The sequence below is a fragment of the Silene latifolia genome, chromosome 2 (assembly GCF_048544455.1).
Source record: "Silene latifolia isolate original U9 population chromosome 2, ASM4854445v1, whole genome shotgun sequence".
Lineage (NCBI taxonomy): Eukaryota > Viridiplantae > Streptophyta > Magnoliopsida > Caryophyllales > Caryophyllaceae > Silene > Silene latifolia.
Window position 1 is genome coordinate 33,723,944 of NC_133527.1, and position 5,912 is coordinate 33,729,855.

At 37.5% G+C, this 5,912-nt stretch overlaps 1 pseudogene; it reads right to left on the bottom strand.

Annotated features, from left to right (window-relative positions):
- Window positions 1–2,536: 2,536 nt before the first annotated feature.
- On the bottom strand, window positions 2,537–3,722 carry LOC141638936 (uncharacterized; annotated as a pseudogene).
- Window positions 3,723–5,912: the final 2,190 nt, after the last annotated feature.

Consider the following 5,912-nt stretch of genomic DNA (forward strand, 5'->3'; position numbering starts at 1 on the left):
TCTTAGCTATGATGATTAGACGTTCTACTTAGGCCAAGCATGTTGACCCCCACTCACCTTGATCATGTTTAATTGTTGCTCTTACTATTTGGCTCAAAGACCGACTCACCATGGGCTTAGGGGGAACTTCACATATTTAAAACTTGCCATCATCAAAGGGGGAATTTGTTAGAACACACTTGGTTGATGATGCCAAGTTTCATTATGATTTAATTGTTTGCCTCTTAGTAAATGATTAGCAAATTGAAGCATCCCATGATTGTTCAAAGAAGTTCAAGATGATCAAGATAAAGGACAAGTCAAGCATTCCCATAGTCTAGAAGAAATGTTGTAAAACGAGTAAACTCAACATACTTCTTTTACGCATAAGTTATGGCAAAACCATGCAACAGTTCCTGAGACTGTTGCACCATGGTTTCTGGTACTAACGAATGGAGAAATTTCGGGAAAACTCACAAGTGTTTGAAATTCTTTAAAAAGCTTTTCTATGTTTAAAACAAACATCATTTAAAACTGAAGAACAAAAGGAATATGTTTGCACAATAGCCAATCCCATTTGTGCAAGTTGTTTTCTTCTTGCTAAAAACAAGACTTATGTTTTTTGTACTTTATGGGGAACACTCCTTTACCTTGAAAGAAATGCAGCCATCTTGAGTCTCTCAAAAATGTTTGCTCTTTATATTTCTAAGATGAAAATACACGCTGCAAACTTATGGGTGTTAGATTAAAGTAGTAATAAGATCATTCTCTTACATACTACCTTTCTCTATAAATAGCCACTTCATTTTTTCATTTATGGCAAGACTTGGAAAGAGCATTCATTGTAAACACTTTGCAAAACTTTTCAGCATTAAAGGCTTTGTTCTTCAATCATTTGCAAAACCGTTTTCTGTTTTTCAAAAGTCTTCAACTGTTTTTCAAAGCTGTAAAAATCTCCAAAGTATCAGTTCGCTTAACTGTTGCATAAATGAATATGTTCAATGATTCTCGTGTTTAGGTCTTAATTGTAATCTCCATGTTCTTAAGTGAACCACTGAGATTCTGACTCTGTAAACCGTTGAGATAGAACCTTAAGTCTTGAAGCGGAGTAGCTTTGAGCAAAGAGAAAGTCTTGAAGCGGAGTAGCTTTAAGCATTGCAACCGGAGTAGGTTGGCGAGTTGTTTCATTGTAATGGTTTAGTTAAGTTTGAGTAAATTTCTAAAACAAGCAATAAAATAACGGTTGGACGTAGGCTCCGGAGTAGGAGCTGAACCAACTTTTAAACATCGTCTTGCTTGTCTATTTACTTTCGCGTTCTCTTATCATTCTTCTTTTACACGTTGATCTTGCTCTCAGTGCTGTGCAACAGTCTCTCATACTGTTGCATAGACCTGCTGTACCGTTTGTAAACTTACAATCCTTTAAGTTTCTCAAACTTGTATTAATAGATCCTACTTGTGTTAGTCATTAACCAAGTAAGGGAGAAATTTTTTAAAAGGGTACACCTAATTCACCCCTTCCCCCTCTTAGGTGTTTATCGTTCTTAACTCTTCAGATAGACTGGGCATTGGTGTGCGTATGGCTGATGGGTATGAGTGGGTGAGGGAGTGGGAGGAGGATGTGTGGAGGGAGCTCGAGGACGGGGAGATAGATACATTTATGATGGGGTGTTGGGCGATGTGGGAAGCTCGCAATAAATGGGTTTTCGATGGGGTTTTGGTGGATGCAATTAAGGTGGCTAGGAGAGCGGAAGAGTTAAGGAAGGAATTGGAGGACGAGGCGAGGGTGGCTGGTACTCAGGAGAAACAAGAGGAGGGACATGGGAGCTGGCGTAAACCAGAGGAAGGATGGACGAAATTGAATGTGGACGCAGGTGTTAAGGAAGGTTGGGGGACGGGGCTTGGAGTGGTGTGCCGTGACAGTGAGGGAAGGGTGTTGTGGGGGATGACGGAGTTCAGAAGCGGGATCATGGAACCCAAAATGGCGGAGGCTGAAGCGGTGATGGCTGGTCTAAAGGAAGCTTAAGCAAGGAAGTGCAGGCGTTTGGTAATTGAGAGCGATTGTAAGGTGTTGATCGACGCGCTGAAGTCGAAGGCAACTGGTAGAAGCGAGTTTAACTTGGTTCTAGACGATATTTTTGCTTTGTGTAATGGTTTTGAGTCTATTTTATGGTCGTTCGTGTCTAGAAAATATAACAATGTAGCGCATGAGCTGGCTCATCTATGCTCTTCGCATCTCGTTAGGAAAGTCTGGGTTAGTACTCTGCTCCGACATGTCGTGGATTTGATTTCTGATGATATTAATAATATGAGGTATTACCGCCTAGGGTGGTTTTTCAAAAATAATAATAATAATAATAATAATAATAATAAGATACATTAAAATTAGTCAAATACCAATTCACATAGGTATATAATTAAGACAAATATTTTCTTTTCCCTATCTATTCTACTTATGTGTTATTCATCTCACATAGACATATTTGACAAATCTTAATCATAATCCTGATCAAATCGTAAGACAACTTTTTTCATTCTATCTATATATCAACTCAATCACGTAGCACCTTTTATTTTAGAATAGAGTAGTTCATAGGGTTATTACGTAACAATCAAATATTCTTCAATAATTAGCAATATAGAACTTCGTTCTTTCGAAACAAATCATCGCAACTTCTTCTTGTACTGATTTAAGACCGGAAAAATATTCGCGAAGCCATCATAAATCTCTTCCCTCACCTTAGCACCTTTAAGCACAATCTTCCCAGAAACGAATATAAGTAGCACAATCTTCGGTTTCATCATTCGTTAAATCATCGTCCCGGGAAATACTTCCGGTACATAAAGCACGTAGTCACCCTGACCTGCCATAAGCAGTTCCAATTTAATAGAGAATTTCACATCACACGAACCTACTATATTCTAAATCTTGAAATTAATAAAATTTGCCGGAAATCGCAACTTTTGAATTATTCTAGCAAACTTACGTGCAACTAGCTTCGAGTTAGCCTCCGGTACATACCAATTTCCCTGACGCGAAGATCAATGCTGTCCTCTTAGGCTCCCTTATTCGAATCGTGATCACTTTTGATTGTATTCCATGTTACGTGCATGGAGTGCTATTGCTGTTTGGTTTAACTTGCAACCCTGCAAATAATTTGCACGATTAGATTAAAGGAACACCAAATAAAAAACACTTAAAAATTTGAGACATACTACGTTAACTACTACACTCTTACTACGCAATGGCACATTCAATTACATTCAATAGCATGAAAAATAATGTAAATCACGCATGGCGATAGCCACATTAGAAAGTAAAAAAAAATCTAAATTAATAATGTTCTATGAAACAATTAAGTATAAATACGCATTAAGCTATGTAGAGTTTCAATCACAATCAAACTACTGCTCTTATCTAACGATTAACTTCTTATTTTTTTAATTCTAGCATTTACATGTTTTGAGGTATTGTAAAACTCCTATTGCTATTGTTAGTTGATATTGTAAAACTTGTTATTTATTTATTTATTGCTGGGAAGTGATGCGTAGAAGTTGGACTCTCTATAATCGCTCGAAAAAAGCTTCTTTTATTAATATAGATAGATATATAGATTAACATATTATACTCTCGTTCTAAAAATTATTTGTAGATAACTTGGGTTTTAAGTTCAGCTGTATCCAGTTTAGTTAAAATTATCTCTTCTTAAATTAACTCTTACTTGAGTTCATTTCAACTCCATTAAATCCAATTCAGTATTTATTAACGTCGAAGGCTTACCTGGTAATTAATACAAAACGTTATATATAAAACCCGAGGGAGTATAACTTAAAATTTTCACAAAAATAAATGGAGCTAACAAATAAAGTTTTCTAGTGTCTACGTAAACATAGAAAATAAATTAGAACTAGTTTTATCCCCGTGCAAAAAATGCACGGGTCGTAATAACAGACGTTATTATTAAAAACATGCTATATAAATAAGCGTGATTAAGTCATGCAAGCGTCATATTATGTTTTTTTTAATAAGGATAATAGTAATAGTCTACCCATTTTAGCACACCAAATTTAGAACACAAAGTAGCGAATTAATCTGAAATAAATTTTGGAGAAAAAAGAGGACAACAAAAGTGGGATCTTTTAACACGGTTGACCAGTTGTCCACTTGTATTTGGCTTATTTGACAAAATAATAAGCTGGTTAAAACAAAAGGTTATCTAGGATAATATGTGAAAAATAAGTTGTTGGACCTTTAGTCCTAATTAATTGTTTTGATAATGACAGTAATGATTTGTATGTGGACTTAATATTATAAACATATGCGTGTAATTGTGTGCTTAAGTCTTAATTTAGAAAGGAACAATTACAATGACGCAAGCTTGAAGTTTGGACCAAGGAGGTACAACTTCGAAGACACTTGATCGTTGTATTCAAGCAAGATCAAGATCAGAAATCAACCACGAGCCTCAAGATGAGAGAGTTGTGAAGAGACGACTCGTTTACTGAAGATCTACTGAAAATTAGATAGTATAGGTCGTCATCCGGTAATGGTTGTACTTTGTTTGATTTAAAGGTTAGTGAAGTTATGACCTCATAGCCATAACTTCATTGCTAGACAAAAATGATGCGTTAATTTTTGGAAAATATATTTTTAATGTTTTATAAAAATAAGAGAGTATTTATATAATTGGAATTAATTAATAAGAATTTAAGTTGAATAAACTATTGGTTTGTAACACGATATTTATGTCGTCATGCAACCTAGGGTTTTAACTGTAATACTACGGATTCTCTTTGGAGCCTACTCGACCGAGTAGAGCCTACTCGGCCGAGTAGTGCTCTGGGTGCGTGTTATTTTGGTTCTGCCGAGGAATACTCGGCCGAGTATAGTGAATACTCGACCGAGTATTGGACACTCGGCCGAGTGTGCACTTACTCGACCGAGTGTCCGGTTTGGCGGAGTGTTATTTCGACGGTTTGATTAGGGAATGTTTAGGGTATTTTATACAACCGCGTCAGTTTCTAATATCATTTCATAAGCGTTATCATTTCTACGTTAACCTAATCACACCCAAATCATTCCCTAATCCTCCTCTTAAGCTTTTCGTAGCGTCATTGTGTGGATAATCGTCGTGATTCTTGCGTATAAGTTCTTGTTGCACTATTGGTAAGTTCTATCTTTGTAATTATTGCATCTTTTTGGGTTACTGTACATTTATATGGGAAGGGGATGTTGGGAATTGTGCAAAGTGTAATTGTGTTGTATGATCATTGTATAGGAGAAGACTTCGTAGAGGAGCCTTTTTGATTGTCCGTGTTGCATACTGCTGTGATTGCTAAGGTAGGGTTTCCCTACTCAGTTTACTGTGCTTTACATGACATGTTGTTGTAATTATCGTTGTCTGTTGATCATCGTAGTATGGAGATTGTTGTGACAGTGTTGGTGTGAGGGGATTGAGATGACGGGGATGTCATGTGATTGTGATTGTGGTGGAGTCACTTGCGGGAGTGGCTTCACACCCTAGTTCGCCCTCCGTGGAACCCGCCACGGGAGGGGATGTGCACATTAAGGGACATGGATCGTTGTCGCTCGTTGAGGAGCTGGACTAGGTGGGATCGGCTGCGGTCACCCACTGGCGGCGAGGATTACCTGTTGCGATGGGTAATCTGGCAGGGCTACACACTTTAGTGTGTAGTCAGTTACTGTGTGAGATTGGATGATTGGGAAATGGTGATGAACAGACGATATTTGTATTTTGTTTGCCTTATTAGTTGAGTAATACTGACCCCGTTGTTGTTTGTAGAATCTGCGGTGATCCATTCGGGGATGGTGAGCAGGCTTGACAGGTATTGCTAGTGAGAGCTTGGGGATTATCTTGGGAGATTTGCCACCATGAGTCATAGCATCACCGACTGAGTCTTAGTGGATTTTT